The 13,053-nt window shown below is 46.6% G+C and overlaps 1 protein-coding gene across 4 annotated transcripts in view; it reads left to right on the top strand.

Annotated features, from left to right (window-relative positions):
* The window catches only part of FAM174B (family with sequence similarity 174 member B), a 105,470-nt gene that overhangs the window by 36,820 nt on the left and 55,597 nt on the right, over positions 1–13,053 (top strand). Inside the window, exons 3-4 of one of the 4 annotated variants that reach the window (XM_036231994.1) lie at positions 4,563–4,949; positions 7,211–7,350. The exons of 1 other annotated variant lie outside the window; for it this stretch is intronic. The gene's annotated coding sequence lies outside the window, so the exon portion shown is untranslated. Of the gene's footprint in view, positions 1–1,175; positions 1,318–4,562; positions 4,950–7,210; positions 7,351–13,053 lie in introns of those variants that run through there. 2 more of the 4 variants (XM_036231993.1, XM_036231996.1) reach the window with 2 other exon arrangements.

Genomic DNA, 13,053 nt, shown 5'->3' with positions numbered 1-13,053 from the left:
CCTTTGGTAAGTTTTACTTAAAAGTCACATTCAGAAACTTGTCAGTGGTCTCCCAAATTAGCAAGAAGGAGAGAATCTGAATCCCAGCTCTAAGAGGACAAATTTATACATAATGCCAAGGACGAACGTCTCCTTTCTGCTAAATATACCATTGCAAGCAGAATGGCTCATGTTATTTTTACCCACATTGGCTCTTTTGCCTTCCAAGCTCATGTAATATTAAACGGGGATGAGGAATGAAAATTGAGCCGGAGCAATTGTCCAGGCAGAGGTTTAGGGGCGAGGTCCTTCATACCCATGGACTCGTATGAGGTGACTTTGCTTTTTATTTCCTGCGTTATATAATACACGACTACCAACATCTACACTTTTTTGGTATGAAATCCAAGGTGGTGATTTAAAATAACAGAACTTAGGGCCTTGTCACGCCTTCTCGGTCCCAGATCGTTTCCCGTGTGCAGGTCAAGCAAATTCCAACACTTAGGCAGGGCTGGAAAACTTTAAGACCTAGGTCACTCAGGGTTGTTGTTGTTGTTGTTGTTGTTGTTTTTCTATTTGGAGGGAGGCAGTTCTAACTCTTTGAACAAAAGCAGGAAACTGGAAAAGAAAAAGAATGTATTTCGATTCAACTAGGACCCGCCCAGCACGATCTGCAGCATTTTATCTCTGTCTCAGCGAGAAAACGCCCAGGTTAGCTTGGTTAGCAGAGCGCAGCAAATGCAGAGACGAAAGCCCAGCGACTCGGATAAGCTGGCCCCCGGCTTCGCGCACACGCGCCGTGGGACCCTCGGGGGTGCTCGAGCCCCCGGGGCGCAGTCAGCGAGGGCGGAGGGCGCGGCTGCCTCTTTCTCGGCCCAGGAACGACTGAGTGGCCCCCGAGGCTGGACAACAGGGCAGCGAAGCATGTGCCCGAGCGCACCCCTCAGTCCCTTTCGCCCTGCCCCGCGACCGCCACCCTTCGGTCCCAAGGGTGCCCGGCGAGCCCCGCCCTCGGCGCCGCCATCTTGTTGTTTTTCTCCCGGCCGGCCACGTGACGCGTCGCTGCGGAAGCCCAGGCACCGCCCCAGCTTCCGGCCAGACCGGTTCCAGCCGGCCGCGGCCCGCAGACGCGCGGCTGCCCCCTGGCGGCCGGCCGGGGCTGGCCGCGCCCGCCCCTGCGCCATTCCTGCCGCGGTTCCCCGCACGTCCGCCGGCGCCGCAGCACGGCCCGCCCTGCCTGGCCCGCCCGCCTCTCCAGCTGTGTTCAGCACAGTCACCTACATCTTTACGCGCAGTTCACACGTTAAATCGTCACACACTTGCATCGAGGGATTTTGGGTACGTGGTGCTTGGTGTTTCTGGTCTTTTAAACAGGAGCGCCCCCCCACCCCCGACCTGGGAGTTAAGGTCCCCGGTCCCCAGGGCGGGGCTGGGGGCGCAGGCCAGGGCCATCTCCCGCCTTTCTACCTGCCTTCACAGTTCATTGCTTGTCTGCCCTGACAAAGGCCCGTGCACATGGCGTTTCTTATTCAACCTGCACAACAGCCTCTGAAATGGCAACCGTTTCATTTATTAAAAGAACTGAAGCCCAGAGAGAGTAATTTGCTCCCGTGGCAGAACCTGCGTCGAATCTCGGGCATCTCAGGTCCCACTGCGCGTTGAGGTTCGCAGATGACCTTGCAGCATCACGGGGCTCACTGGAAATCCAAATCCTGGAACGTACACCATAGTGTTAGCTTGTAGTCACTAACTGTTAACATCTTGCCACATTTGATTTACCATTTTTCTCTTTCCGTTTATGTGAAAGTTCCAGAGCAACCTTATTTTAAAGTTAAGGAAAGTAAAGTTTAGAGAGGTAAATAATTGCTCAAGGCTCTCAGTTTATAAAGGGGGGAGCTGGAATACGAACCCAGGTCTGTGTCTGTTACATACATTCAAAAAAAAAAAAAAAAAAGTCAAATTGTGCCTTAACTGTTTGAAACAGACAAGGGAGCTGTCTCAAATGTTGAAAACCCTGCCTCCCGACAGCTGACAGTCTACCAGGCCAAATTCCTCTCTCTTGGCAAAACTTCTAAGTCAAAGGCTATTACGCGGTAAGGGGTCATCAGGGTTTTGGAACAGACTGTTGCAACAGCCCCTGAAGCGACTGGGGTCCATTAAAGGGAGCCATACCCCTTCCTGGGAGAGGAAGTTTGGGAGAAATGAGAACCGTTAGTGGGAACTGAATCACCTGCTTCTTATGATCCCATTTTCTCCCAGTTTTGGTTCTTTTAGGCTTTGATCCTCTCCCGACCTTCGCTTATCTCTGTGGCGATCTCTGTCTCCAGCTAGATTTCCAACGTCTCCTTTAGCGTCAGTGATCAGACTTGGGGGCCCTAGCTATTGGTCTTCCTCCAGGTGCCCCGTTAATGTCTCCTGTCTTCACTTGCCGGTGGTCTCATCCCTGTCCTGCTGACTCACATGGTTCCATCTTTAAACTCTAAACTCAAGTGTTCCCCTTGTCTTTTGGATGTTTCTACCTGGATATCTCAAAAACTCTTCAAAGGTCAGGGTGTCTCAAAGCGAACTCAAGACTTTCACTGCTAGCCTAAGCACCATTTAAGCTCCCTCCCCTTCTTGAGCTCCCCTTCCACCTTCCGTCCTGTCGGAGCAGACACTTGGGAGCCATCTCTGGCATTCCCCTTTCCTGTGCCACCCCTAGCCATAGAGTTCTGGTACTTTCTCCTGCCTCTCAATCTTTCCCTTCATCTCCACTGTCCTTACACTGATCCAAGACACGTCCTTCTTCCCTTGACTCCAATGACAGTTCTCTAACTCAGGGGTCTCCAGCTCCCGGGCTGTGAACCTTACTGGTCTGTGGCCTGTTGGGAACCGGTCACACAGCAGGAGGTGAGCTGCAGGTAAGCTTACGAACCTTCATCTGTATTCCCAGCCGCCCCGGCGCTAGCCTCATGGCCTCAGCTCCACCTCAGATCATAGGGCATTCGATTCTCATAGCACTGGTCCCTGGTGCCAGAAAGGTTGAGGATCGCTGCAACTGGTCTCCCCGAATCCACTTGGCGCCCCCTTCAGTTAAATTCCCAGAGCAGACCCACAGAATTGTGTCAAAATGCAAATCCGGTCTATTCAAATACAAATCCAATCTAGTCACCCAGCTCTCTTACCTTCCAGGGTTTAAAAACGTCAGTGACCTCCTCCTATTGCTTTCTGGATCTAGACGCTTATCCCTATGGCTCTTGAGGTTCTGCACAGCCTGGCTGCAGCTCCCCCCATCAGGGTGGGCAGCTCCCACCCTGCGCCCCTACTCTTTGGGCTCCAGCCACGGGAGCATGCCGTTCTTCTAACTGCCTGGGAGACTTCAACAGGCTGTTATTGCCTTTGCCTGAGTTCTCCCTTCTCACCTTTCATGACCCAATTTCTGTTCTTCTTTGGAGCTTGGCTCCTTTGTTTTTTGCTCATTTCTTTCTCAGAGACGCCCCCCTCTCCCCAGTGGTCAGGTTCTCCCTTGTGCACTCTCACTAAGGTGTGATATTTTATCGGTGTGATTCTTTGTCCATTTCATCACCTAGACCATGATAAGGTCCACAGACAGACTGTGTCTTCCGATCCATGTATTCTAACTGCGATGTCAGGCATGTAGCAGACATTGAGTAAATATTTATCCAATGAATGAGTAAATACTGAGTAACAAATACCGCTTAGCTGTGAGGACTCATTTTAATAACCGATTACTTATAGCACTATTATTGCCATCTAGTGGTGGCTGATTGTTATTACAGTGCTGGGCCCATTCTCGGTGATGGTCCTTCAGCCAGCGAGATTTCTCTCTGTACTCCTGGCTAGAAAGGTAACTATACTTGAGTAAAGAAAACCTAAATTCAGTTAAACTTGGTTGGTTAATTGTCTTGACTCTTAGTAAAAATTAACCATGAGTCTGATTGTTCGATCGTCCCAGGAATTTTTTAATAACCTAATCTTATCAACGGAAATGCGACGAGATCTATGCAGTACTCCTCGGAGTGAACTGAAGAGGCCCACCCAAATAATAAATTCAAGAACAAAGGCTGGACTTTGCACACTGTTCCTCTCAGAGGCTGTTCAAGTGAAGGCTTCCTGACATGACTGCATTCAGTCCAGAGCAAATCCCTGCCTCCTTGCATTCTCCCTAGAAGTACCTAACACAAGACTGAGTCCTAACAAGTCCTTTCTAATGTCCTGCCAGTGAGATGCCTTATAGTTCCCTATGATGACTGTTCGTCCTTGTTGCAGGGAACCAATAAACTCAACTTTGTCTCTAGTCATCTGGCCCAAGGGCATTGACAAAGATTTTCCTTTTTGAAGAAAGGCTTACTCGTGTATTTTTTAAAATATTATGATGGGTATCAACTCACTATATTGAGATTCTACTGCGTATGTTTAAAATATTGGTGTAACAATTTTATTTAAAAGTGCCATATTTTAACATATTGGAAATGATATAATTTGCAACAATTCAATTAGAGAATGAAAATTTGAGTGCTAACTTTAAAATTGTGAAGATATCCATAGATTTACAAAGTTGTTTTTTTGTTTTTTTTTTTTAGGGGGCACTCCCCCTTCAAAAATGTTTGCAGGCAACTGCTTTATATCACCCTTCCTGTATCCTGTTGCCGTCCATGATATCAGTTCTGAATCCTAGTGTCGAGGCCCAGGATCTGAGGGTTCCCACTGGTCGGTGTCTGGGAGCTACGTCTTCAGAGGGCTGGCAGCCTAAAACCTCCCGGAAAGGCTGAGCCTGTGCCCAGTTCCTGCCGGCATGATGGGGAGCCAGTTGCTCACATGTGACACAAGCGCGGCAGGGCTCCAGCATCTGAGAGCAGCATGTGAGCCAGACCAAGAGGCATCTCAGTGACACCCAGTGTGGGCCGATGACCTGGGCGGCTTCCGAATACTTGGACGCTGCACGTGAGCCAGGACCATCACTGAGAATGGTAAGAGGCCCAGGAATGTCTTAATTTCTGGCCAACCAAAGCTGTAGCATTTAGAGACAGATTTATAGCGATGGAACAAAAGAATTGCTAAATTTCTTACACACCTGAGTTTGTGGTTGCAGATTCACACCTACCCGTGGATCATTTCGCATACACTTTCATCAGGTTCACTGCTGATTGGAAGCCCTCTCAAGAATATATGGACCAATCCCAGACTAAGAACCTTTGTCCTAAGGATGAAGGGCGCTTGAGTGTAGCATCTTCATGCCTTTTTTATTTTTATTTTTTTACCTGCCTAGAAGGGTTGGTTGACTCAGAAGAAACTACAGAAAGAGAAATATATGTAGGGCTTTTCTGTGGCTTTCAGACACCACCCTGCTTCTTTCTGGCACTGAAAAAGCTGATGGCTGAACTGACCCATCAAGAACCAGTCAAACCTAACAGCAGCTGACGACTAGCTACATCCCCTACCTCCTCGTCCTCACCCACCCCACCCTTTGCTGTTAGAACTGCACAACATGCCTGAGGCGCAAAAGAAGCCATCGGCCACCTACTTGGGACTGGAGTGAAGACGACGGGCTGGTGAACAATCAATGCTTCCTCCGAACACTAGATAGTTCCTTTTCTCTGCTTCTTCCCTATAACTGTATTTCAGTGACAGGCATCCCTTCTAAGAGGGTACATAGCGTGCTAATGGAATGATACAGCATAGGGAGAGAGAAGACCATTTGAATGTGGGTGGGCATCCTGTAACCTTGTGTGAGGGGGTTACGGTTTGTATGAGTCACTGAGAGCTCGTCACCGACAAGTTGGTTTTTTGGCTGCCAGAACCATGCTACTGACCTTCGCTGGATACAGAAGCTAAGGCACACATGAACTTCATGAAACTCAGTGTCGCTTGCCAAACAAAGAACATTTTCAACCTTGGACCTCGAGTGAGGTAGCAGAAGGGGAACAAGCTCCGGGACGTGGTTACGAATCCCGGTGTCCTCACTTGCCGGTGGAGATGCTCTGGGCAGCTGGAACTTGAGGTTTCTCCAGTATAAAGTGGGGCCGATTATTTAGTATTATAGGTTTTATAAAGTTCTGGTAAATCAAAACGTTTTCTACATACAGCAAGTCCTCACTTAACGTCAGTAGGTTCTGCAGATTTAAGTGAAATGACATACTATAACGAAACCAGTTTTATCATCGGCTAATTGATACAAACAAGAGTTAAGTTCCTGTGGCATCTCATCAACTAGATAAGGAAATGATGTTGAATGAAATGACCCTGTTTGAGGACCTGCTTTACTAAGTCGAAACCAAGAGACCGGGGGGGGGGGTCTGCTCCTACGACCCGTGATGGGAAGGGGAGGACAGCGGGGCAGAGAAGAGACTGCCCGTCCTGGGTTCAAACCTGGCAGCTCTCTGGCCGTCCAGTGGCTTTTGAGGCCGCAGTGCACGTATCGCCCCGTCCCTGAATTGCAGCAGGCGCACAATTCCAAAGGTTTGCCAGTCTCGGTGAAAGGATATGGAAATCTGACTCAGTTCGCTGCCTCTCTGAACGGTTCCATTGAAAACTGCATCTAATTTGGGCTCATTCATAATTGTCATTGAGGAAAATAACTGCAGAAGTGGAGGAGCCCACCACAAGGCCTGATAATTACTTCACGGTGAAAACCCAACTGTAGGAACATCACGGTTGCCATAACGACCATGAGAGAAGCCTGGTTGCCCACGGTTACCTATGTTACCAGATGCCACTGGAGCTTGAGTCTTAGCTTTGAATGAGTCTTAGGAACATAATGGGGAAAGGCAGTAGGAACCGTTTGAGTGGGTCTGAATGAAAGAACCTCCGAGTGCCCGTGGGGATCCCCGACATCCCTTTTGTTCTGTTTTGTTTTTTAGTCACGGTGGGTTCACGAAGAGTCTATCTCATTACAGTTCTCCTTTTGGAGCCAGAGTCCTAAAACGACCCCTCTTCCAAAAGGCCTTTCCTTTTACTTTAAAAATCCTTTGCTAAAATTTGAAAATAAGTAATAGAAGTATGTGTGGTTCAAGCTTCAAAAAGTGGAAAAAGTCTCCAGGAAGTTCTTCCTATCCCCAGCGCCCGCACGTCTGCTCACTTCCTGTCTTGCCCCAAAGGCACTTTTATGCCTATCCGAGTCAATATACGATACACTCCTTTCTACACAAAAGAATATATAACATACACACGAGAATGATATGTCATACACACTGTTCTGAACCTTGCTCTTTTCCTCATAATATCTTAAAAGAAGCTGTCTCATGGCCATCCGTAAAGTGCTGCTCCAGTCTATCTGCCATGCCGAGTATTTCATTATTTGGATGTGCCGAACGTGTTCCGAGTCTCTGTTGACGACCTTCAAGGTGGTTTCCAGGACTTTGCTGTCACGAGGTAGCAGTAGCTAGCCCTACGTGAATGCCAGTTTGCCCATGTGCGTTATCTGTAGAGTAATTTCTAGATGTACAGTTGCCATCCATAGATCTTGTACTGATTTGCGTTCCCCCCAGCACTGTTTCCCCACAGACCCATAAGGAGTGTTTTGTCAAACTTTTGGATTCTTGCCAGTCTGGTAAGTGAGAAATGGTATCTCAGTGGGGTTAAAACCTGCATTTTTCTTGTCTATTCATGTGCTTTGCCTATTTTTCTGTCGTGTTCTTGGCATTTTTAGGAGAAGCTCTTAATATAGTAGAGAAATTAGCCCTCTGTGATATGAGTTTCAAATATTTTTTTTCCCCTCCAATTTGTTATGTACCTTTGAATTTGACAGTATAGCATAATGGTTAATAGCACAAGCTCAAGAGTCAGGCTGTCTGTTCAGATTCCAGCTCCGCCAACAGGGTGTGCAACTTAGGAAATGTGCTTCTCTGGGCTTCATTTTCCTCATCTCTCAAATGGGGGTAGTAACGCTAACCTCATACAGCTTGTGTGTGGATTAAATGCCGAATATATTTAAAGTGAGCACTGCTTTGTATAGAGTCTAGTAAATTCTGTATTTGACACCTGTTACAGTGGTACCCCCTTTTTCCACGTGGGACACATTCTGAGACCCCCTGAAACCTTGGATAGTACCAAACCCTATATATACCGTTTACTTTCCTATATATACACACCTATAATAAAGTCTGATTTATAACTTAGGCACAGTAAGAGATTAACGGTAACTTAATAATAGAATAGAACGATCAGAACAACGTACACTAAAACTCGCATGAACGCGCTCTCTGAGCATCTCCTTGTACTGGACTCACCCGCCTCGTGATGACGTGAGCCGATGCCGTGGCTCCGGGGCGAGGCGCAGGGAGGCGAGTGGCGTCGGCGCTGTGACTTCGCGGAGCACGCCGCTGGCCTCCCGACACACGCGGCAGGCCTTTGCAGCTTCTCCTGGGCGTGTCCGTTATCGGTACCTTGTGCTTTGGGGCCATCATTAAGGGAAATAAGTGGGAGCGCAAGCCGCGTCCGTCTGCGGCGGAACGGCGCTGGGCGAAGGGTGAGCCACGCCGCGGGCGGGCGGGCGGGCAGAGTGGTTTCCGCGAAGAGGTCCTCGCGTTGCGTAGAATGGCGCTAAATGCAAAATTCACGAAGTGCTTATTTCCGGTATTTTTTAATTTAATGTTTTCAGACCACGGCTTCCCAGTGTAACAAACTGCGGAGAGCGAGGCCGTGGACGAGGTAGGACGGCCGTGTTCTTTAAGTCGTTTGTCACGGCCCCTGCGTTTTGTGTCAGAGCTCGGAGGGCCTCAAGGAACCCGCCCTGTGCGCCCCTCTGCGCCGCACGTGGTTCTTTCCACGTCTTTCTCAGAGCGCAGCTGAGTGTCTGAGTCAGGCAGACTTGAAGTTCAGAGGCAGCTCTAGGACTTACTAGCTAAGCGATGTTGCCCAAGTCGTTTCGCCCTCCCCGGATGAAGATTAAAGTCATACCCATTCGTAAGGTGGCAGTGGAGCTGGGGCCGTGGCTGGCGCCCTGAGCGTGGATGCAAAATAAATCGTGGCCATTGCTTTTATGATAATGGTACCGGCACATTTCGGTCCATTTAATTTTACTTCTTCGTCTTTACAGTGGGCTGTGAGTCCCTAAGGGCAGGGCCTGTGTCTTGTTTTGTATCCCCAGAGATCCACGCCGAAGGGCCTCAGCAAACACTGGTTGATGAGAAAGCATCATTTATTTCTTTGTTCATGATAGACTCATTAAAAAAGGGGGAAAAAGTGTGTGGAATTGAACCGAGTCAAATTGAATTTCTTCGGGTTTTTGTTCCTCCATTTCTAAAATGTGTGTGGAGAAGCCGAGTGGCCCCTGCCCTTGGTCTCGGATTCTTTTGCAGGATCTGGTTCTCTGAGAGGGATGCTAACTCCAGATCTGGGCTGGCTCATCCTCAGACTCTGCTGTTTCACATCCTGACTCTCTTTCCTAATAAAGTTAATTTTCTCCCATTATAAATGTAATACGTACCCACTGAATAATCACATCTACCATATAGTCAACCAGACTTTTTTCTTCGCTCAATAAGAGCATGATTTATCAAGTTATTTTGCAAGAAAATAGGCCATTGTGTGATTCTTCATCATAGTTTGGTTTTTGTGGAGATTATTCAGTGATTCTTTGTAAAAATTTTAGCCATTGTTAGAAAGTGCTGGTGCAGGACAGTATGGCTACTGCTTTAAGTTAACCAAACATGGGAGATTCTGGACGGTTTGCAAGGGGAAAAGCATGTAACACGGGGAAGGAGCAGCCACAGAATGGGAGTGTAAAATGCAGGGCCAAGCCTTTCCCCGTCCATCGGATAGGACACAGTGCAGTGGGATCGGTGATTTCGGTGCCTAACAAGAGGTAGGAAAGATCCATTAGTCCAGTGCCTAAGTAACAAGGGCCGTTTCTTCAAATTGTCTATCTCTGTAGAGAGTCTAAGCCGCCTCCTCTTCCCCTCCACCCTAGGAGTGGGCCATGGATGGGATGCATGCCATAATCTCTCTTAGTGTTGATTCAACTATAAATTAAAGTAAAAAGAACATATAATTCTAATGTACATGTTTTCCCTTGCCCAGGTTGAAGCATTACACACATTCTGTTATGCTACAAATTCACTGTTATTGAGTTCTTAATCTTGACTTTTCTTTCAGTTGGCCTTAGTATGTCCTCAAGGAATTTTTTTTCTAAAAGGAACGTGCAGGACATACTTTCTAGTCCTTGTATATCTGAGAATGAAAAATCTTTCGACTAGATATTAAAATATTTGATTACAGCATTTCTGCTCCATATTTAATAGCTATTGCTTCATACCTCTTCTTTTTCTGTCTGCTTCTGGTCATTCTACAGTGTCTTCAAACAGCCGTATTTTGTAAAAGCCCAGAGATTATAGCTATGATTCTCAGGAAGAATAGACTGATATAAATTACTCCGGTGTTACCAAGCCACTATTATTTCTTTTCTTTTTTTTTTGCCACTATTATTTCTTACCTGTATTTTTGCAATAGGTCATCTTATACTCCTGTCCCCTACAGCCTAGCCTCACCCTAATAGCCAGAGTAATCCTATTAGAATATTAAGTCTGATGATGCTATTCCTCTCCTTAGACGCCACCACTGGCAGCCCGTCTCCCTCAAAATGAAAGCCCAAGTCCTTGCAGTCAGCTACGTTGTCCTCCAGTGTACCCACCCCCTACTCAATGTTTTCTGAGTTGGCGTCTGATTATTTGCCATTTTAATCACTTGCCGAACTGACATTCTTCCTAGTCTTCGTACTTGCCTCAGGGCTTTCCTCCTGCTAGTCTCTCTCCCTGGAATAGGCTTCCGCTTCCTGTTTAAAATCACAAATCCATACACCCCTACCTGCTCTTACCATCTCTTTCCATCCCCCCTCATATACTTTATCTCCATACTGCCTGCAACCAGCCTGTTAGTTGACTGTCTTCCTGCACAAGGTTGTAAGCTCCATGAAGGCAGACGCTTCTGTATGCTTTGTTCACAGCTATATAGTATTCCCAGGGCTTGGAACAGATGATGGTGAATGAATCAGGATCTCTTTCTCCAGGGACTCATGGCTCACTCGCCTCCTTAGTACGGAAACTGTATGTCCAGGGCAGTTCCCAGCCATACTGGGAAAGTGGAATTTTTGATCTTGGGCTTTTTCTCTTCATTCTCTATAGAGTCTTTCCCATTGTTCCTTCCTTGCAGTGCTGATATCCTGGGACACAACACTGTGGAATTGGATAAAATGTTGGTGAATCAGGTGTCTATGGGTTTGGGTTATTTTTATCAGAAATAACTATAGGAGATCATGGTATCTTTTAAATTTGTTACTATCATATAAAACACACCAGTGCTCTAGTGTTTATAGAATTAATAGGTAGCGATATACACACACACACACACACATACACACACACACATACATACACACACATACATACACACACACACACATAGGTATATATATCTATATAAAGGAGATATTGGTTTAATCACATTTACATAATTCAATTTTATGAGCCTATGTAAATTATGCATTGTTGACCTTTAAATTAATTTGGGCTTAATGAGATGGTTTCATTATGTTTAGAGACATAATTATTTTGTTATGTTGTTATTGTTTTCTAAGCTTATTCATGCTTTGTCCCCCATCAAGGCTCAAGTGTATGGCCTTTTTATCCAATATTTTTTTTTAGCTGTTTTCTGGTTTGAGGTTTGCAGAAGCCTGATCTCAACTGAGTTATGGTGTTACTAAATTGTTTAATTTTTTCAGGGCACACTACAACTTTTGCTTTCACTCAGGCTTAGATTTCCAAAAGAGTTAAACGTTGTGATCTGAAAATGGACTCAAAATGTAGTTTGCAACAGGAATCTTTTCATCGTGGCCACAAATAGAAAAGTGAATCAATCTAGAGCTTAGCTGAGGCTCAGCCTCGGGCCCTCTAGTGTTGGATCTTGAAAATGCAGAGTAATTTCGAGCAAAACATTATGTCCCATGGAGTCCCCTAGTGCCCAGAGTCCCCTGAGAATCCCAGGAAATCGAAGGGAATGAGGAGGATGCTGAACAGGCTGGACTCTGGCCTCATCACGTTCAGCTGCAGAAGCTCCATTTTTATATATTTTCTTCAACTTGGCAGACTGCTAAGCTCCTACTTGATACTCATTTTGGTGCTTTAAAAATAGAAGTTTTAAAAATTATAATACTTGAACGTAAGCATATGGAACCCAAGAAGTGACTGCTGTATACGTGTTCATTTATGTCACTGGATTTCAGGATTTAGGCAGTATTTCCTCATATCAAACGTATAATTTCTTGGGCTAGCCCCAAATAATGTTAACCTACGGTGGACTCGAACATCTGTATACTTTTGTTAAAAGAACACGTAACAGAAAACAGTGTTTATATGCTTGGGTTTCATGCACTTGTGGTCAGATGGCTAGGCTTGGGAACTCATTTGCAATACTGCGTTTATTGCTCATAATCAAGGTCGTCGATCCCACTGCAGGGAGGGCCCAGGGAGGCATGTCGAAAGCGATTCTGAGGTTTCTGTGCCGTGGCTAGCAGTGAACTGTCTCCTTTGTTGGCACGGGGAGAGATGCAGAGCGTTCAGTGGTCCGTTGTGAGCTCCCTGAGCACACTGCCTGATGCACGTTCACTCCCGTCGCAGTGAGGCACACCCGTGCAGGCCACAGCCACCTTGTCTGTGAGGGGAGGCGGCTGGTCTCCTCACCTCTTCGGTTATTTTCACATTTGTGAATTTATGGCCAGATGACTGATCTTCCAGGTCTCATTCAGTGTACCCTAACATGTTTCACTGTGCCCTCTCCTCTGCGATGGGCATGCAAATACCCTTCTCAGGAGGTCCGGCAGATTAAATGATGATGTATGTCCACCACAGTCCCCAGCACTTAGTAAGGGCCCAACAACTCTCTGTCCTGTGATTAGCTAGAATCATATGAAATTGCCATTTTTGTTGGTAGATGTGACTGACTATTGGTAATTTCATGTGGTTCGAGCCAGTAGTTTTTCTTTCATTGTAAACTGCGGTGCCTGTGAAGGGCTCTGCAGCATCCCGGCCTCATGGGCAGCATTTTCCCGTCTCCATGGCCAGTTTTCCCCATAATCTCACC

Source organism: Rousettus aegyptiacus, unplaced genomic scaffold (genome assembly GCF_014176215.1).
Source record: "Rousettus aegyptiacus isolate mRouAeg1 unplaced genomic scaffold, mRouAeg1.p scaffold_m13_p_14, whole genome shotgun sequence".
Lineage (NCBI taxonomy): Eukaryota > Metazoa > Chordata > Mammalia > Chiroptera > Pteropodidae > Rousettus > Rousettus aegyptiacus.
Note: the sequence above shows the minus strand (reverse complement) of the source record. Positions and strands in the feature narration are given on the sequence as shown.